At 53.1% G+C, this 17,229-nt stretch overlaps 29 non-coding genes across 29 annotated transcripts; all 29 read right to left on the reverse strand.

Annotated features, from left to right (window-relative positions):
• Positions 1 to 105: 105 nt before the first annotated feature.
• Positions 106 to 224, reverse strand: LOC148804986 (5S ribosomal RNA). The gene has a single exon (XR_016090608.1). It is a non-coding gene; the product is annotated as a 5S ribosomal RNA (ribosomal RNA).
• Positions 225 to 680: 456 nt separating this feature from the next.
• On the reverse strand, positions 681 to 799 carry LOC148804987 (5S ribosomal RNA). The gene has a single exon (XR_016090609.1). It is a non-coding gene; the product is annotated as a 5S ribosomal RNA (ribosomal RNA).
• Positions 800 to 1,255: 456 nt separating this feature from the next.
• On the reverse strand, positions 1,256 to 1,374 carry LOC148804988 (5S ribosomal RNA). The gene has a single exon (XR_016090610.1). It is a non-coding gene; the product is annotated as a 5S ribosomal RNA (ribosomal RNA).
• A 456-nt stretch (positions 1,375 to 1,830) lies between these two features.
• Positions 1,831 to 1,949, reverse strand: LOC148804989 (5S ribosomal RNA). Its single transcript, XR_016090611.1, has one exon. It is a non-coding gene; the product is annotated as a 5S ribosomal RNA (ribosomal RNA).
• Positions 1,950 to 2,486: 537 nt separating this feature from the next.
• Positions 2,487 to 2,605, reverse strand: LOC148804990 (5S ribosomal RNA). The gene has a single exon (XR_016090612.1). It is a non-coding gene; the product is annotated as a 5S ribosomal RNA (ribosomal RNA).
• Positions 2,606 to 3,142: 537 nt separating this feature from the next.
• LOC148804991 (5S ribosomal RNA) lies at positions 3,143 to 3,261 on the reverse strand. The gene has a single exon (XR_016090613.1). It is a non-coding gene; the product is annotated as a 5S ribosomal RNA (ribosomal RNA).
• Positions 3,262 to 3,717: 456 nt separating this feature from the next.
• Positions 3,718 to 3,836, reverse strand: LOC148804992 (5S ribosomal RNA). Its single transcript, XR_016090614.1, has one exon. It is a non-coding gene; the product is annotated as a 5S ribosomal RNA (ribosomal RNA).
• A 456-nt stretch (positions 3,837 to 4,292) lies between these two features.
• On the reverse strand, positions 4,293 to 4,411 carry LOC148804993 (5S ribosomal RNA). Its single transcript, XR_016090616.1, has one exon. It is a non-coding gene; the product is annotated as a 5S ribosomal RNA (ribosomal RNA).
• A 537-nt stretch (positions 4,412 to 4,948) lies between these two features.
• Positions 4,949 to 5,067, reverse strand: LOC148804994 (5S ribosomal RNA). Its single transcript, XR_016090617.1, has one exon. It is a non-coding gene; the product is annotated as a 5S ribosomal RNA (ribosomal RNA).
• Positions 5,068 to 5,523: 456 nt separating this feature from the next.
• On the reverse strand, positions 5,524 to 5,642 carry LOC148804995 (5S ribosomal RNA). Its single transcript, XR_016090618.1, has one exon. It is a non-coding gene; the product is annotated as a 5S ribosomal RNA (ribosomal RNA).
• Positions 5,643 to 6,179: 537 nt separating this feature from the next.
• Positions 6,180 to 6,298, reverse strand: LOC148804996 (5S ribosomal RNA). The gene has a single exon (XR_016090619.1). It is a non-coding gene; the product is annotated as a 5S ribosomal RNA (ribosomal RNA).
• Positions 6,299 to 6,754: 456 nt separating this feature from the next.
• LOC148804997 (5S ribosomal RNA) lies at positions 6,755 to 6,873 on the reverse strand. Its single transcript, XR_016090620.1, has one exon. It is a non-coding gene; the product is annotated as a 5S ribosomal RNA (ribosomal RNA).
• A 456-nt stretch (positions 6,874 to 7,329) lies between these two features.
• Positions 7,330 to 7,448, reverse strand: LOC148804998 (5S ribosomal RNA). The gene has a single exon (XR_016090621.1). It is a non-coding gene; the product is annotated as a 5S ribosomal RNA (ribosomal RNA).
• A 456-nt stretch (positions 7,449 to 7,904) lies between these two features.
• Positions 7,905 to 8,023, reverse strand: LOC148804999 (5S ribosomal RNA). Its single transcript, XR_016090622.1, has one exon. It is a non-coding gene; the product is annotated as a 5S ribosomal RNA (ribosomal RNA).
• Positions 8,024 to 8,560: 537 nt separating this feature from the next.
• On the reverse strand, positions 8,561 to 8,679 carry LOC148805000 (5S ribosomal RNA). Its single transcript, XR_016090623.1, has one exon. It is a non-coding gene; the product is annotated as a 5S ribosomal RNA (ribosomal RNA).
• Positions 8,680 to 9,135: 456 nt separating this feature from the next.
• LOC148805001 (5S ribosomal RNA) lies at positions 9,136 to 9,254 on the reverse strand. Its single transcript, XR_016090624.1, has one exon. It is a non-coding gene; the product is annotated as a 5S ribosomal RNA (ribosomal RNA).
• A 456-nt stretch (positions 9,255 to 9,710) lies between these two features.
• LOC148805002 (5S ribosomal RNA) lies at positions 9,711 to 9,829 on the reverse strand. The gene has a single exon (XR_016090625.1). It is a non-coding gene; the product is annotated as a 5S ribosomal RNA (ribosomal RNA).
• Positions 9,830 to 10,285: 456 nt separating this feature from the next.
• LOC148805003 (5S ribosomal RNA) lies at positions 10,286 to 10,404 on the reverse strand. The gene has a single exon (XR_016090627.1). It is a non-coding gene; the product is annotated as a 5S ribosomal RNA (ribosomal RNA).
• A 456-nt stretch (positions 10,405 to 10,860) lies between these two features.
• LOC148805004 (5S ribosomal RNA) lies at positions 10,861 to 10,979 on the reverse strand. Its single transcript, XR_016090628.1, has one exon. It is a non-coding gene; the product is annotated as a 5S ribosomal RNA (ribosomal RNA).
• A 456-nt stretch (positions 10,980 to 11,435) lies between these two features.
• LOC148805005 (5S ribosomal RNA) lies at positions 11,436 to 11,554 on the reverse strand. Its single transcript, XR_016090629.1, has one exon. It is a non-coding gene; the product is annotated as a 5S ribosomal RNA (ribosomal RNA).
• A 537-nt stretch (positions 11,555 to 12,091) lies between these two features.
• On the reverse strand, positions 12,092 to 12,210 carry LOC148805006 (5S ribosomal RNA). Its single transcript, XR_016090630.1, has one exon. It is a non-coding gene; the product is annotated as a 5S ribosomal RNA (ribosomal RNA).
• A 537-nt stretch (positions 12,211 to 12,747) lies between these two features.
• Positions 12,748 to 12,866, reverse strand: LOC148805007 (5S ribosomal RNA). The gene has a single exon (XR_016090631.1). It is a non-coding gene; the product is annotated as a 5S ribosomal RNA (ribosomal RNA).
• A 456-nt stretch (positions 12,867 to 13,322) lies between these two features.
• LOC148805008 (5S ribosomal RNA) lies at positions 13,323 to 13,441 on the reverse strand. The gene has a single exon (XR_016090685.1). It is a non-coding gene; the product is annotated as a 5S ribosomal RNA (ribosomal RNA).
• Positions 13,442 to 13,978: 537 nt separating this feature from the next.
• LOC148805009 (5S ribosomal RNA) lies at positions 13,979 to 14,097 on the reverse strand. Its single transcript, XR_016090632.1, has one exon. It is a non-coding gene; the product is annotated as a 5S ribosomal RNA (ribosomal RNA).
• Positions 14,098 to 14,634: 537 nt separating this feature from the next.
• LOC148805010 (5S ribosomal RNA) lies at positions 14,635 to 14,753 on the reverse strand. Its single transcript, XR_016090633.1, has one exon. It is a non-coding gene; the product is annotated as a 5S ribosomal RNA (ribosomal RNA).
• A 456-nt stretch (positions 14,754 to 15,209) lies between these two features.
• Positions 15,210 to 15,328, reverse strand: LOC148805011 (5S ribosomal RNA). The gene has a single exon (XR_016090634.1). It is a non-coding gene; the product is annotated as a 5S ribosomal RNA (ribosomal RNA).
• A 456-nt stretch (positions 15,329 to 15,784) lies between these two features.
• On the reverse strand, positions 15,785 to 15,903 carry LOC148805012 (5S ribosomal RNA). Its single transcript, XR_016090635.1, has one exon. It is a non-coding gene; the product is annotated as a 5S ribosomal RNA (ribosomal RNA).
• A 456-nt stretch (positions 15,904 to 16,359) lies between these two features.
• Positions 16,360 to 16,478, reverse strand: LOC148805013 (5S ribosomal RNA). The gene has a single exon (XR_016090636.1). It is a non-coding gene; the product is annotated as a 5S ribosomal RNA (ribosomal RNA).
• A 456-nt stretch (positions 16,479 to 16,934) lies between these two features.
• Positions 16,935 to 17,053, reverse strand: LOC148805014 (5S ribosomal RNA). The gene has a single exon (XR_016090638.1). It is a non-coding gene; the product is annotated as a 5S ribosomal RNA (ribosomal RNA).
• Positions 17,054 to 17,229: the final 176 nt, after the last annotated feature.

Here is a 17,229-nt window from a genome sequence, read left to right on the forward strand (position 1 = left end):
CGTGTCTCGCCAAAGCTGACAAATAAACAGACGGACAAGCCGCACTGCACGTGTGAACAGGGGAATGAGCGAGCGAGCGGGGATAGGGCGCCTCCTGCGCTTAAAAGCTTACAGCACCTGGTATTCCCAGGCGGTCTCCCATCCAAGTACTAACCAGGCCCATCCCTGTTTAGCTTCCGAGATCAGACGAGATCAGGCGTGCTCAAGGGGGTGTGGCCGTAAGCGAGAGCAAGGCTCGCTGGCACCCTTCTTATAGAGAGGACAGCTCCGTCACCTCTTTTACGACGCTGCTTTTTTCTTGCTTCCTTCCAATGAGGACGGAGCTGCGGGAGAAAGGGCGCTATAGAGGATCGCTGTGGAGAGCTGCTGCTGTGCTTTGACATCTGAGCTCTGTGGAAAACGATCTCAATACAATTATGAAAAACGCGACTCCCCGAACGCCAGCCGAACAAGTCTCCACAGCCGAAGCGCTGTGTCTCTTTTCAGCTGGCGATAAACCTTTCCTCGATCCTTTGCGGACTTGTAAAACTGTTCATGATCAGAATAAAAAACGCTCACGCTAATACACAAGCACCCGTGTCTCGCCAAAGCTGACAAATAAACAGACGGACAAGCCGCACTGCACGTGTGAACAGGGGAATGAGCGAGCGAGCGGGGATAGGGCGCCTCCTGCGCTTAAAAGCTTACAGCACCTGGTATTCCCAGGCGGTCTCCCATCCAAGTACTAACCAGGCCCATCCCTGTTTAGCTTCCGAGATCAGACGAGATCAGGCGTGCTCAAGGGGGTGTGGCCGTAAGCGAGAGCAAGGCTCGCTGGCACCCTTCTTATAGAGAGGACAGCTCCGTCACCTCTTTTACGACGCTGCTTTTTTCTTGCTTCCTTCCAATGAGGACGGAGCTGCGGGAGAAAGGGCGCTATAGAGGATCGCTGTGGAGAGCTGCTGCTGTGCTTTGACATCTGAGCTCTGTGGAAAACGATCTCAATACAATTCTGAAAAACGCGACTCCCCGAACGCCAGCCGAACAAGTCTCCACAGCCGAAGCGCTGTGTCTCTTTTCAGCTGGCGATAAACCTTTCCTCGATCCTTTGCGGACTTGTAAAACTGTTCATGATCAGAATAAAAAACGCTCACGCTAATACACAAGCACCCGTGTCTCGCCAAAGCTGACAAATAAACAGACGGACAAGCCGCACTGCACGTGTGAACAGGGGAATGAGCGAGCGAGCGGGGATAGGGCGCCTCCTGCGCTTAAAAGCTTACAGCACCTGGTATTCCCAGGCGGTCTCCCATCCAAGTACTAACCAGGCCCATCCCTGTTTAGCTTCCGAGATCAGACGAGATCAGGCGTGCTCAAGGGGGTGTGGCCGTAAGCGAGAGCAAGGCTCGCTGGCACCCTTCTTATAGAGAGGACAGCTCCGTCACCTCTTTTACGACGCTGCTTTTTTCTTGCTTCCTTCCAATGAGGACGGAGCTGCGGGAGAAAGGGCGCTATAGAGGATCGCTGTGGAGAGCTGCTGCTGTGCTTTGACATCTGAGCTCTGTGGAAAACGATCTCAATACAATTCTGAAAAACGCGACTCCCCGAACGCCAGCCGAACAAGTCTCCACAGCCGAAGCGCTGTGTCTCTTTTCAGCTGGCGATAAACCTTTCCTCGATCCTTTGCGGACTTGTAAAACTGTTCATGATCAGAATAAAAAACGCTCACGCTAATACACAAGCACCCGTGTCTCGCCAAAGCTGACAAATAAACAGACGGACAAGCCGCACTGCACGTGTGAACAGGGGAATGAGCGAGCGAGCGGGGATAGGGCGCCTCCTGCGCTTAAAAGCTTACAGCACCTGGTATTCCCAGGCGGTCTCCCATCCAAGTACTAACCAGGCCCATCCCTGTTTAGCTTCCGAGATCAGACGAGATCAGGCGTGCTCAAGGGGGTGTGGCCGTAAGCGAGAGCAAGGCTCGCTGGCACCCTTCTTATAGAGAGGACAGCTCCGTCACCTCTTTTACGACGCTGCTTTTTTTCCCTTGCGTTTTTCTCTTCTTCCCACGTTCTCTCTCTTCACTGCCTTCGTCCCCGCTCTATTTCACTTCAGCCTTTCACTCTTGCTTCCTTCCAATGAGGACGGAGCTGCGGGAGAAAGGGCGCTATAGAGGATCGCTGTGGAGAGCTGCTGCTGTGCTTTGACATCTGAGCTCTGTGGAAAACGATCTCAATACAATTCTGAAAAACGCGACTCCCCGAACGCCAGCCGAACAAGTCTCCACAGCCGAAGCGCTGTGTCTCTTTTCAGCTGGCGATAAACCTTTCCTCGATCCTTTGCGGACTTGTAAAACTGTTCATGATCAGAATAAAAAACGCTCACGCTAATACACAAGCACCCGTGTCTCGCCAAAGCTGACAAATAAACAGACGGACAAGCCGCACTGCACGTGTGAACAGGGGAATGAGCGAGCGAGCGGGGATAGGGCGCCTCCTGCGCTTAAAAGCTTACAGCACCTGGTATTCCCAGGCGGTCTCCCATCCAAGTACTAACCAGGCCCATCCCTGTTTAGCTTCCGAGATCAGACGAGATCAGGCGTGCTCAAGGGGGTGTGGCCGTAAGCGAGAGCAAGGCTCGCTGGCACCCTTCTTATAGAGAGGACAGCTCCGTCACCTCTTTTACGACGCTGCTTTTTTTCCCTTGCGTTTTTCTCTTCTTCCCACGTTCTCTCTCTTCACTGCCTTCGTCCCCGCTCTATTTCACTTCAGCCTTTCACTCTTGCTTCCTTCCAATGAGGACGGAGCTGCGGGAGAAAGGGCGCTATAGAGGATCGCTGTGGAGAGCTGCTGCTGTGCTTTGACATCTGAGCTCTGTGGAAAACGATCTCAATACAATTCTGAAAAACGCGACTCCCCGAACGCCAGCCGAACAAGTCTCCACAGCCGAAGCGCTGTGTCTCTTTTCAGCTGGCGAGAAACCTTTCCTCGATCCTTTGCGGACTTGTAAAACTGTTCATGATCAGAATAAAAAACGCTCACGCTAATACACAAGCACCCGTGTCTCGCCAAAGCTGACAAATAAACAGACGGACAAGCCGCACTGCACGTGTGAACAGGGGAATGAGCGAGCGAGCGGGGATAGGGCGCCTCCTGCGCTTAAAAGCTTACAGCACCTGGTATTCCCAGGCGGTCTCCCATCCAAGTACTAACCAGGCCCATCCCTGTTTAGCTTCCGAGATCAGACGAGATCAGGCGTGCTCAAGGGGGTGTGGCCGTAAGCGAGAGCAAGGCTCGCTGGCACCCTTCTTATAGAGAGGACAGCTCCGTCACCTCTTTTACGACGCTGCTTTTTTCTTGCTTCCTTCCAATGAGGACGGAGCTGCGGGAGAAAGGGCGCTATAGAGGATCGCTGTGGAGAGCTGCTGCTGTGCTTTGACATCTGAGCTCTGTGGAAAACGATCTCAATACAATTCTGAAAAACGCGACTCCCCGAACGCCAGCCGAACAAGTCTCCACAGCCGAAGCGCTGTGTCTCTTTTCAGCTGGCGATAAACCTTTCCTCGATCCTTTGCGGACTTGTAAAACTGTTCATGATCAGAATAAAAAACGCTCACGCTAATACACAAGCACCCGTGTCTCGCCAAAGCTGACAAATAAACAGACGGACAAGCCGCACTGCACGTGTGAACAGGGGAATGAGCGAGCGAGCGGGGATAGGGCGCCTCCTGCGCTTAAAAGCTTACAGCACCTGGTATTCCCAGGCGGTCTCCCATCCAAGTACTAACCAGGCCCATCCCTGTTTAGCTTCCGAGATCAGACGAGATCAGGCGTGCTCAAGGGGGTGTGGCCGTAAGCGAGAGCAAGGCTCGCTGGCACCCTTCTTATAGAGAGGACAGCTCCGTCACCTCTTTTACGACGCTGCTTTTTTCTTGCTTCCTTCCAATGAGGACGGAGCTGCGGGAGAAAGGGCGCTATAGAGGATCGCTGTGGAGAGCTGCTGCTGTGCTTTGACATCTGAGCTCTGTGGAAAACGATCTCAATACAATTCTGAAAAACGCGACTCCCCGAACGCCAGCCGAACAAGTCTCCACAGCCGAAGCGCTGTGTCTCTTTTCAGCTGGCGATAAACCTTTCCTCGATCCTTTGCGGACTTGTAAAACTGTTCATGATCAGAATAAAAAACGCTCACGCTAATACACAAGCACCCGTGTCTCGCCAAAGCTGACAAATAAACAGACGGACAAGCCGCACTGCACGTGTGAACAGGGGAATGAGCGAGCGAGCGGGGATAGGGCGCCTCCTGCGCTTAAAAGCTTACAGCACCTGGTATTCCCAGGCGGTCTCCCATCCAAGTACTAACCAGGCCCATCCCTGTTTAGCTTCCGAGATCAGACGAGATCAGGCGTGCTCAAGGGGGTGTGGCCGTAAGCGAGAGCAAGGCTCGCTGGCACCCTTCTTATAGAGAGGACAGCTCCGTCACCTCTTTTACGACGCTGCTTTTTTTCCCTTGCGTTTTTCTCTTCTTCCCACGTTCTCTCTCTTCACTGCCTTCGTCCCCGCTCTATTTCACTTCAGCCTTTCACTCTTGCTTCCTTCCAATGAGGACGGAGCTGCGGGAGAAAGGGCGCTATAGAGGATCGCTGTGGAGAGCTGCTGCTGTGCTTTGACATCTGAGCTCTGTGGAAAACGATCTCAATACAATTCTGAAAAACGCGACTCCCCGAACGCCAGCCGAACAAGTCTCCACAGCCGAAGCGCTGTGTCTCTTTTCAGCTGGCGATAAACCTTTCCTCGATCCTTTGCGGACTTGTAAAACTGTTCATGATCAGAATAAAAAACGCTCACGCTAATACACAAGCACCCGTGTCTCGCCAAAGCTGACAAATAAACAGACGGACAAGCCGCACTGCACGTGTGAACAGGGGAATGAGCGAGCGAGCGGGGATAGGGCGCCTCCTGCGCTTAAAAGCTTACAGCACCTGGTATTCCCAGGCGGTCTCCCATCCAAGTACTAACCAGGCCCATCCCTGTTTAGCTTCCGAGATCAGACGAGATCAGGCGTGCTCAAGGGGGTGTGGCCGTAAGCGAGAGCAAGGCTCGCTGGCACCCTTCTTATAGAGAGGACAGCTCCGTCACCTCTTTTACGACGCTGCTTTTTTCTTGCTTCCTTCCAATGAGGACGGAGCTGCGGGAGAAAGGGCGCTATAGAGGATCGCTGTGGAGAGCTGCTGCTGTGCTTTGACATCTGAGCTCTGTGGAAAACGATCTCAATACAATTCTGAAAAACGCGACTCCCCGAACGCCAGCCGAACAAGTCTCCACAGCCGAAGCGCTGTGTCTCTTTTCAGCTGGCGATAAACCTTTCCTCGATCCTTTGCGGACTTGTAAAACTGTTCATGATCAGAATAAAAAACGCTCACGCTAATACACAAGCACCCGTGTCTCGCCAAAGCTGACAAATAAACAGACGGACAAGCCGCACTGCACGTGTGAACAGGGGAATGAGCGAGCGAGCGGGGATAGGGCGCCTCCTGCGCTTAAAAGCTTACAGCACCTGGTATTCCCAGGCGGTCTCCCATCCAAGTACTAACCAGGCCCATCCCTGTTTAGCTTCCGAGATCAGACGAGATCAGGCGTGCTCAAGGGGGTGTGGCCGTAAGCGAGAGCAAGGCTCGCTGGCACCCTTCTTATAGAGAGGACAGCTCCGTCACCTCTTTTACGACGCTGCTTTTTTTCCCTTGCGTTTTTCTCTTCTTCCCACGTTCTCTCTCTTCACTGCCTTCGTCCCCGCTCTATTTCACTTCAGCCTTTCACTCTTGCTTCCTTCCAATGAGGACGGAGCTGCGGGAGAAAGGGCGCTATAGAGGATCGCTGTGGAGAGCTGCTGCTGTGCTTTGACATCTGAGCTCTGTGGAAAACGATCTCAATACAATTCTGAAAAACGCGACTCCCCGAACGCCAGCCGAACAAGTCTCCACAGCCGAAGCGCTGTGTCTCTTTTCAGCTGGCGATAAACCTTTCCTCGATCCTTTGCGGACTTGTAAAACTGTTCATGATCAGAATAAAAAACGCTCACGCTAATACACAAGCACCCGTGTCTCGCCAAAGCTGACAAATAAACAGACGGACAAGCCGCACTGCACGTGTGAACAGGGGAATGAGCGAGCGAGCGGGGATAGGGCGCCTCCTGCGCTTAAAAGCTTACAGCACCTGGTATTCCCAGGCGGTCTCCCATCCAAGTACTAACCAGGCCCATCCCTGTTTAGCTTCCGAGATCAGACGAGATCAGGCGTGCTCAAGGGGGTGTGGCCGTAAGCGAGAGCAAGGCTCGCTGGCACCCTTCTTATAGAGAGGACAGCTCCGTCACCTCTTTTACGACGCTGCTTTTTTCTTGCTTCCTTCCAATGAGGACGGAGCTGCGGGAGAAAGGGCGCTATAGAGGATCGCTGTGGAGAGCTGCTGCTGTGCTTTGACATCTGAGCTCTGTGGAAAACGATCTCAATACAATTATGAAAAACGCGACTCCCCGAACGCCAGCCGAACAAGTCTCCACAGCCGAAGCGCTGTGTCTCTTTTCAGCTGGCGATAAACCTTTCCTCGATCCTTTGCGGACTTGTAAAACTGTTCATGATCAGAATAAAAAACGCTCACGCTAATACACAAGCACCCGTGTCTCGCCAAAGCTGACAAATAAACAGACGGACAAGCCGCACTGCACGTGTGAACAGGGGAATGAGCGAGCGAGCGGGGATAGGGCGCCTCCTGCGCTTAAAAGCTTACAGCACCTGGTATTCCCAGGCGGTCTCCCATCCAAGTACTAACCAGGCCCATCCCTGTTTAGCTTCCGAGATCAGACGAGATCAGGCGTGCTCAAGGGGGTGTGGCCGTAAGCGAGAGCAAGGCTCGCTGGCACCCTTCTTATAGAGAGGACAGCTCCGTCACCTCTTTTACGACGCTGCTTTTTTCTTGCTTCCTTCCAATGAGGACGGAGCTGCGGGAGAAAGGGCGCTATAGAGGATCGCTGTGGAGAGCTGCTGCTGTGCTTTGACATCTGAGCTCTGTGGAAAACGATCTCAATACAATTCTGAAAAACGCGACTCCCCGAACGCCAGCCGAACAAGTCTCCACAGCCGAAGCGCTGTGTCTCTTTTCAGCTGGCGATAAACCTTTCCTCGATCCTTTGCGGACTTGTAAAACTGTTCATGATCAGAATAAAAAACGCTCACGCTAATACACAAGCACCCGTGTCTCGCCAAAGCTGACAAATAAACAGACGGACAAGCCGCACTGCACGTGTGAACAGGGGAATGAGCGAGCGAGCGGGGATAGGGCGCCTCCTGCGCTTAAAAGCTTACAGCACCTGGTATTCCCAGGCGGTCTCCCATCCAAGTACTAACCAGGCCCATCCCTGTTTAGCTTCCGAGATCAGACGAGATCAGGCGTGCTCAAGGGGGTGTGGCCGTAAGCGAGAGCAAGGCTCGCTGGCACCCTTCTTATAGAGAGGACAGCTCCGTCACCTCTTTTACGACGCTGCTTTTTTCTTGCTTCCTTCCAATGAGGACGGAGCTGCGGGAGAAAGGGCGCTATAGAGGATCGCTGTGGAGAGCTGCTGCTGTGCTTTGACATCTGAGCTCTGTGGAAAACGATCTCAATACAATTCTGAAAAACGCGACTCCCCGAACGCCAGCCGAACAAGTCTCCACAGCCGAAGCGCTGTGTCTCTTTTCAGCTGGCGATAAACCTTTCCTCGATCCTTTGCGGACTTGTAAAACTGTTCATGATCAGAATAAAAAACGCTCACGCTAATACACAAGCACCCGTGTCTCGCCAAAGCTGACAAATAAACAGACGGACAAGCCGCACTGCACGTGTGAACAGGGGAATGAGCGAGCGAGCGGGGATAGGGCGCCTCCTGCGCTTAAAAGCTTACAGCACCTGGTATTCCCAGGCGGTCTCCCATCCAAGTACTAACCAGGCCCATCCCTGTTTAGCTTCCGAGATCAGACGAGATCAGGCGTGCTCAAGGGGGTGTGGCCGTAAGCGAGAGCAAGGCTCGCTGGCACCCTTCTTATAGAGAGGACAGCTCCGTCACCTCTTTTACGACGCTGCTTTTTTTCCCTTGCGTTTTTCTCTTCTTCCCACGTTCTCTCTCTTCACTGCCTTCGTCCCCGCTCTATTTCACTTCAGCCTTTCACTCTTGCTTCCTTCCAATGAGGACGGAGCTGCGGGAGAAAGGGCGCTATAGAGGATCGCTGTGGAGAGCTGCTGCTGTGCTTTGACATCTGAGCTCTGTGGAAAACGATCTCAATACAATTCTGAAAAACGCGACTCCCCGAACGCCAGCCGAACAAGTCTCCACAGCCGAAGCGCTGTGTCTCTTTTCAGCTGGCGATAAACCTTTCCTCGATCCTTTGCGGACTTGTAAAACTGTTCATGATCAGAATAAAAAACGCTCACGCTAATACACAAGCACCCGTGTCTCGCCAAAGCTGACAAATAAACAGACGGACAAGCCGCACTGCACGTGTGAACAGGGGAATGAGCGAGCGAGCGGGGATAGGGCGCCTCCTGCGCTTAAAAGCTTACAGCACCTGGTATTCCCAGGCGGTCTCCCATCCAAGTACTAACCAGGCCCATCCCTGTTTAGCTTCCGAGATCAGACGAGATCAGGCGTGCTCAAGGGGGTGTGGCCGTAAGCGAGAGCAAGGCTCGCTGGCACCCTTCTTATAGAGAGGACAGCTCCGTCACCTCTTTTACGACGCTGCTTTTTTCTTGCTTCCTTCCAATGAGGACGGAGCTGCGGGAGAAAGGGCGCTATAGAGGATCGCTGTGGAGAGCTGCTGCTGTGCTTTGACATCTGAGCTCTGTGGAAAACGATCTCAATACAATTCTGAAAAACGCGACTCCCCGAACGCCAGCCGAACAAGTCTCCACAGCCGAAGCGCTGTGTCTCTTTTCAGCTGGCGATAAACCTTTCCTCGATCCTTTGCGGACTTGTAAAACTGTTCATGATCAGAATAAAAAACGCTCACGCTAATACACAAGCACCCGTGTCTCGCCAAAGCTGACAAATAAACAGACGGACAAGCCGCACTGCACGTGTGAACAGGGGAATGAGCGAGCGAGCGGGGATAGGGCGCCTCCTGCGCTTAAAAGCTTACAGCACCTGGTATTCCCAGGCGGTCTCCCATCCAAGTACTAACCAGGCCCATCCCTGTTTAGCTTCCGAGATCAGACGAGATCAGGCGTGCTCAAGGGGGTGTGGCCGTAAGCGAGAGCAAGGCTCGCTGGCACCCTTCTTATAGAGAGGACAGCTCCGTCACCTCTTTTACGACGCTGCTTTTTTCTTGCTTCCTTCCAATGAGGACGGAGCTGCGGGAGAAAGGGCGCTATAGAGGATCGCTGTGGAGAGCTGCTGCTGTGCTTTGACATCTGAGCTCTGTGGAAAACGATCTCAATACAATTCTGAAAAACGCGACTCCCCGAACGCCAGCCGAACAAGTCTCCACAGCCGAAGCGCTGTGTCTCTTTTCAGCTGGCGAGAAACCTTTCCTCGATCCTTTGCGGACTTGTAAAACTGTTCATGATCAGAATAAAAAACGCTCACGCTAATACACAAGCACCCGTGTCTCGCCAAAGCTGACAAATAAACAGACGGACAAGCCGCACTGCACGTGTGAACAGGGGAATGAGCGAGCGAGCGGGGATAGGGCGCCTCCTGCGCTTAAAAGCTTACAGCACCTGGTATTCCCAGGCGGTCTCCCATCCAAGTACTAACCAGGCCCATCCCTGTTTAGCTTCCGAGATCAGACGAGATCAGGCGTGCTCAAGGGGGTGTGGCCGTAAGCGAGAGCAAGGCTCGCTGGCACCCTTCTTATAGAGAGGACAGCTCCGTCACCTCTTTTACGACGCTGCTTTTTTCTTGCTTCCTTCCAATGAGGACGGAGCTGCGGGAGAAAGGGCGCTATAGAGGATCGCTGTGGAGAGCTGCTGCTGTGCTTTGACATCTGAGCTCTGTGGAAAACGATCTCAATACAATTCTGAAAAACGCGACTCCCCGAACGCCAGCCGAACAAGTCTCCACAGCCGAAGCGCTGTGTCTCTTTTCAGCTGGCGATAAACCTTTCCTCGATCCTTTGCGGACTTGTAAAACTGTTCATGATCAGAATAAAAAACGCTCACGCTAATACACAAGCACCCGTGTCTCGCCAAAGCTGACAAATAAACAGACGGACAAGCCGCACTGCACGTGTGAACAGGGGAATGAGCGAGCGAGCGGGGATAGGGCGCCTCCTGCGCTTAAAAGCTTACAGCACCTGGTATTCCCAGGCGGTCTCCCATCCAAGTACTAACCAGGCCCATCCCTGTTTAGCTTCCGAGATCAGACGAGATCAGGCGTGCTCAAGGGGGTGTGGCCGTAAGCGAGAGCAAGGCTCGCTGGCACCCTTCTTATAGAGAGGACAGCTCCGTCACCTCTTTTACGACGCTGCTTTTTTCTTGCTTCCTTCCAATGAGGACGGAGCTGCGGGAGAAAGGGCGCTATAGAGGATCGCTGTGGAGAGCTGCTGCTGTGCTTTGACATCTGAGCTCTGTGGAAAACGATCTCAATACAATTCTGAAAAACGCGACTCCCCGAACGCCAGCCGAACAAGTCTCCACAGCCGAAGCGCTGTGTCTCTTTTCAGCTGGCGATAAACCTTTCCTCGATCCTTTGCGGACTTGTAAAACTGTTCATGATCAGAATAAAAAACGCTCACGCTAATACACAAGCACCCGTGTCTCGCCAAAGCTGACAAATAAACAGACGGACAAGCCGCACTGCACGTGTGAACAGGGGAATGAGCGAGCGAGCGGGGATAGGGCGCCTCCTGCGCTTAAAAGCTTACAGCACCTGGTATTCCCAGGCGGTCTCCCATCCAAGTACTAACCAGGCCCATCCCTGTTTAGCTTCCGAGATCAGACGAGATCAGGCGTGCTCAAGGGGGTGTGGCCGTAAGCGAGAGCAAGGCTCGCTGGCACCCTTCTTATAGAGAGGACAGCTCCGTCACCTCTTTTACGACGCTGCTTTTTTCTTGCTTCCTTCCAATGAGGACGGAGCTGCGGGAGAAAGGGCGCTATAGAGGATCGCTGTGGAGAGCTGCTGCTGTGCTTTGACATCTGAGCTCTGTGGAAAACGATCTCAATACAATTCTGAAAAACGCGACTCCCCGAACGCCAGCCGAACAAGTCTCCACAGCCGAAGCGCTGTGTCTCTTTTCAGCTGGCGATAAACCTTTCCTCGATCCTTTGCGGACTTGTAAAACTGTTCATGATCAGAATAAAAAACGCTCACGCTAATACACAAGCACCCGTGTCTCGCCAAAGCTGACAAATAAACAGACGGACAAGCCGCACTGCACGTGTGAACAGGGGAATGAGCGAGCGAGCGGGGATAGGGCGCCTCCTGCGCTTAAAAGCTTACAGCACCTGGTATTCCCAGGCGGTCTCCCATCCAAGTACTAACCAGGCCCATCCCTGTTTAGCTTCCGAGATCAGACGAGATCAGGCGTGCTCAAGGGGGTGTGGCCGTAAGCGAGAGCAAGGCTCGCTGGCACCCTTCTTATAGAGAGGACAGCTCCGTCACCTCTTTTACGACGCTGCTTTTTTTCCCTTGCGTTTTTCTCTTCTTCCCACGTTCTCTCTCTTCACTGCCTTCGTCCCCGCTCTATTTCACTTCAGCCTTTCACTCTTGCTTCCTTCCAATGAGGACGGAGCTGCGGGAGAAAGGGCGCTATAGAGGATCGCTGTGGAGAGCTGCTGCTGTGCTTTGACATCTGAGCTCTGTGGAAAACGATCTCAATACAATTCTGAAAAACGCGACTCCCCGAACGCCAGCCGAACAAGTCTCCACAGCCGAAGCGCTGTGTCTCTTTTCAGCTGGCGATAAACCTTTCCTCGATCCTTTGCGGACTTGTAAAACTGTTCATGATCAGAATAAAAAACGCTCACGCTAATACACAAGCACCCGTGTCTCGCCAAAGCTGACAAATAAACAGACGGACAAGCCGCACTGCACGTGTGAACAGGGGAATGAGCGAGCGAGCGGGGATAGGGCGCCTCCTGCGCTTAAAAGCTTACAGCACCTGGTATTCCCAGGCGGTCTCCCATCCAAGTACTAACCAGGCCCATCCCTGTTTAGCTTCCGAGATCAGACGAGATCAGGCGTGCTCAAGGGGGTGTGGCCGTAAGCGAGAGCAAGGCTCGCTGGCACCCTTCTTATAGAGAGGACAGCTCCGTCACCTCTTTTACGACGCTGCTTTTTTTCCCTTGCGTTTTTCTCTTCTTCCCACGTTCTCTCTCTTCACTGCCTTCGTCCCCGCTCTATTTCACTTCAGCCTTTCACTCTTGCTTCCTTCCAATGAGGACGGAGCTGCGGGAGAAAGGGCGCTATAGAGGATCGCTGTGGAGAGCTGCTGCTGTGCTTTGACATCTGAGCTCTGTGGAAAACGATCTCAATACAATTCTGAAAAACGCGACTCCCCGAACGCCAGCCGAACAAGTCTCCACAGCCGAAGCGCTGTGTCTCTTTTCAGCTGGCGATAAACCTTTCCTCGATCCTTTGCGGACTTGTAAAACTGTTCATGATCAGAATAAAAAACGCTCACGCTAATACACAAGCACCCGTGTCTCGCCAAAGCTGACAAATAAACAGACGGACAAGCCGCACTGCACGTGTGAACAGGGGAATGAGCGAGCGAGCGGGGATAGGGCGCCTCCTGCGCTTAAAAGCTTACAGCACCTGGTATTCCCAGGCGGTCTCCCATCCAAGTACTAACCAGGCCCATCCCTGTTTAGCTTCCGAGATCAGACGAGATCAGGCGTGCTCAAGGGGGTGTGGCCGTAAGCGAGAGCAAGGCTCGCTGGCACCCTTCTTATAGAGAGGACAGCTCCGTCACCTCTTTTACGACGCTGCTTTTTTCTTGCTTCCTTCCAATGAGGACGGAGCTGCGGGAGAAAGGGCGCTATAGAGGATCGCTGTGGAGAGCTGCTGCTGTGCTTTGACATCTGAGCTCTGTGGAAAACGATCTCAATACAATTCTGAAAAACGCGACTCCCCGAACGCCAGCCGAACAAGTCTCCACAGCCGAAGCGCTGTGTCTCTTTTCAGCTGGCGATAAACCTTTCCTCGATCCTTTGCGGACTTGTAAAACTGTTCATGATCAGAATAAAAAACGCTCACGCTAATACACAAGCACCCGTGTCTCGCCAAAGCTGACAAATAAACAGACGGACAAGCCGCACTGCACGTGTGAACAGGGGAATGAGCGAGCGAGCGGGGATAGGGCGCCTCCTGCGCTTAAAAGCTTACAGCACCTGGTATTCCCAGGCGGTCTCCCATCCAAGTACTAACCAGGCCCATCCCTGTTTAGCTTCCGAGATCAGACGAGATCAGGCGTGCTCAAGGGGGTGTGGCCGCAAGCGAGAGCCAGGCTCGCTGGCACCCTTCTTATAGAGAGGACAGCTCCGTCACCTCTTTTACGACGCTGCTTTTTTTCCCTTGCGTTTTTCTCTTCTTCCCACGTTCTCTCTCTTCACTGCCTTCGTCCCCGCTCTATTTCACTTCAGCCTTTCACTCTTGCTTCCTTCCAATGAGGACGGAGCTGCGGGAGAAAGGGCGCTATAGAGGATCGCTGTGGAGAGCTGCTGCTGTGCTTTGACATCTGAGCTCTGTGGAAAACGATCTCAATACAATTCTGAAAAACGCGACTCCCCGAACGCCAGCCGAACAAGTCTCCACAGCCGAAGCGCTGTGTCTCTTTTCAGCTGGCGATAAACCTTTCCTCGATCCTTTGCGGACTTGTAAAACTGTTCATGATCAGAATAAAAAACGCTCACGCTAATACACAAGCACCCGTGTCTCGCCAAAGCTGACAAATAAACAGACGGACAAGCCGCACTGCACGTGTGAACAGGGGAATGAGCGAGCGAGCGGGGATAGGGCGCCTCCTGCGCTTAAAAGCTTACAGCACCTGGTATTCCCAGGCGGTCTCCCATCCAAGTACTAACCAGGCCCATCCCTGTTTAGCTTCCGAGATCAGACGAGATCAGGCGTGCTCAAGGGGGTGTGGCCGTAAGCGAGAGCAAGGCTCGCTGGCACCCTTCTTATAGAGAGGACAGCTCCGTCACCTCTTTTACGACGCTGCTTTTTTTCCCTTGCGTTTTTCTCTTCTTCCCACGTTCTCTCTCTTCACTGCCTTCGTCCCCGCTCTATTTCACTTCAGCCTTTCACTCTTGCTTCCTTCCAATGAGGACGGAGCTGCGGGAGAAAGGGCGCTATAGAGGATCGCTGTGGAGAGCTGCTGCTGTGCTTTGACATCTGAGCTCTGTGGAAAACGATCTCAATACAATTCTGAAAAACGCGACTCCCCGAACGCCAGCCGAACAAGTCTCCACAGCCGAAGCGCTGTGTCTCTTTTCAGCTGGCGATAAACCTTTCCTCGATCCTTTGCGGACTTGTAAAACTGTTCATGATCAGAATAAAAAACGCTCACGCTAATACACAAGCACCCGTGTCTCGCCAAAGCTGACAAATAAACAGACGGACAAGCCGCACTGCACGTGTGAACAGGGGAATGAGCGAGCGAGCGGGGATAGGGCGCCTCCTGCGCTTAAAAGCTTACAGCACCTGGTATTCCCAGGCGGTCTCCCATCCAAGTACTAACCAGGCCCATCCCTGTTTAGCTTCCGAGATCAGACGAGATCAGGCGTGCTCAAGGGGGTGTGGCCGTAAGCGAGAGCAAGGCTCGCTGGCACCCTTCTTATAGAGAGGACAGCTCCGTCACCTCTTTTACGACGCTGCTTTTTTCTTGCTTCCTTCCAATGAGGACGGAGCTGCGGGAGAAAGGGCGCTATAGAGGATCGCTGTGGAGAGCTGCTGCTGTGCTTTGACATCTGAGCTCTGTGGAAAACGATCTCAATACAATTCTGAAAAACGCGACTCCCCGAACGCCAGCCGAACAAGTCTCCACAGCCGAAGCGCTGTGTCTCTTTTCAGCTGGCGATAAACCTTTCCTCGATCCTTTGCGGACTTGTAAAACTGTTCATGATCAGAATAAAAAACGCTCACGCTAATACACAAGCACCCGTGTCTCGCCAAAGCTGACAAATAAACAGACGGACAAGCCGCACTGCACGTGTGAACAGGGGAATGAGCGAGCGAGCGGGGATAGGGCGCCTCCTGCGCTTAAAAGCTTACAGCACCTGGTATTCCCAGGCGGTCTCCCATCCAAGTACTAACCAGGCCCATCCCTGTTTAGCTTCCGAGATCAGACGAGATCAGGCGTGCTCAAGGGGGTGTGGCCGTAAGCGAGAGCAAGGCTCGCTGGCACCCTTCTTATAGAGAGGACAGCTCCGTCACCTCTTTTACGACGCTGCTTTTTTCTTGCTTCCTTCCAATGAGGACGGAGCTGCGGGAGAAAGGGCGCTATAGAGGATCGCTGTGGAGAGCTGCTGCTGTGCTTTGACATCTGAGCTCTGTGGAAAACGATCTCAATACAATTCTGAAAAACGCGACTCCCCGAACGCCAGCCGAACAAGTCTCCACAGCCGAAGCGCTGTGTCTCTTTTCAGCTGGCGAGAAACCTTTCCTCGATCCTTTGCGGACTTGTAAAACTGTTCATGATCAGAATAAAAAACGCTCACGCTAATACACAAGCACCCGTGTCTCGCCAAAGCTGACAAATAAACAGACGGACAAGCCGCACTGCACGTGTGAACAGGGGAATGAGCGAGCGAGCGGGGATAGGGCGCCTCCTGCGCTTAAAAGCTTACAGCACCTGGTATTCCCAGGCGGTCTCCCATCCAAGTACTAACCAGGCCCATCCCTGTTTAGCTTCCGAGATCAGACGAGATCAGGCGTGCTCAAGGGGGTGTGGCCGTAAGCGAGAGCAAGGCTCGCTGGCACCCTTCTTATAGAGAGGACAGCTCCGTCACCTCTTTTACGACGCTGCTTTTTTCTTGCTTCCTTCCAATGAGGACGGAGCTGCGGGAGAAAGGGCGCTATAGAGGATCGCTGTGGAGAGCTGCTGCTGTGCTTTGACATCTGAGCTCTGTGGAAAACGATCTCAATACAATTCTGAAAAACGCGACTCCCCGAACGCCAGCCGAACAAGTCTCCACAGCCGAAGCGCTGTGTCTCTTTTCAGCTGGCGATAAACCTTTCCTCGATCCTTTGCGGACTTGTAAAACTGTTCATGATCAGAATAAAAAACGCTCACGCTAATACACAAGCACCCGTGTCTCGCCAAAGCTGACAAATAAACAGACGGACAAGCCGCACTGCACGTGTGAACAGGGGAATGAGCGAGCGAGCGGGGATAGGGCGCCTCCTGCGCTTAAAAGCTTACAGCACCTGGTATTCCCAGGCGGTCTCCCATCCAAGTACTAACCAGGCCCATCCCTGTTTAGCTTCCGAGATCAGACGAGATCAGGCGTGCTCAAGGGGGTGTGGCCGTAAGCGAGAGCAAGGCTCGCTGGCACCCTTCTTATAGAGAGGACAGCTCCGTCACCTCTTTTACGACGCTGCTTTTTTCTTGCTTCCTTCCAATGAGGACGGAGCTGCGGGAGAAAGGGCGCTATAGAGGATCGCTGTGGAGAGCTGCTGCTGTGCTTTGACATCTGAGCTCTGTGGAAAACGATCTCAATACAATTCTGAAAAACGCGACTCCCCGAACGCCAGCCGAACAAGTCTCCACAGCCGAAGCGCTGTGTCTCTTTTCACCTGGCGATAAACCTTTCCTCGATCCTTTGCGGACTTGTAAAACTGTTCATGATCAGAATAAAAAACGCTCACGCTAATACACAAGCACCCGTGTCTCGCCAAAGCTGACAAATAAACAGACGGACAAGCCGCACTGCACGTGTGAACAGGGGAATGAGCGAGCGAGCGGGGATAGGGCGCCTCCTGCGCTTAAAAGCTTACAGCACCTGGTATTCCCAGGCGGTCTCCCATCCAAGTACTAACCAGGCCCATCCCTGTTTAGCTTCCGAGATCAGACGAGATCAGGCGTGCTCAAGGGGGTGTGGCCGTAAGCGAGAGCAAGGCTCGCTGGCACCCTTCTTATAGAGAGGACAGCTCCGTCACCTCTTTTACGACGCTGCTTTTTTTCCCTTGCGTTTTTCTCTTCTTCCCACGTTCTCTCTCTTCACTGCCTTCGTCCCCGCTCTATTTCACTTCAGCCTTTCACTCTTGCTTCCTTCCAATGAGGAC

The sequence above is a fragment of the Atractosteus spatula genome, unplaced genomic scaffold (genome assembly GCF_055471065.1).
Source record: "Atractosteus spatula isolate fAtrSpa1 unplaced genomic scaffold, fAtrSpa1.hap1 Scaffold_89, whole genome shotgun sequence".
In the NCBI taxonomy this organism is placed as follows: domain Eukaryota; kingdom Metazoa; phylum Chordata; class Actinopteri; order Semionotiformes; family Lepisosteidae; genus Atractosteus; species Atractosteus spatula.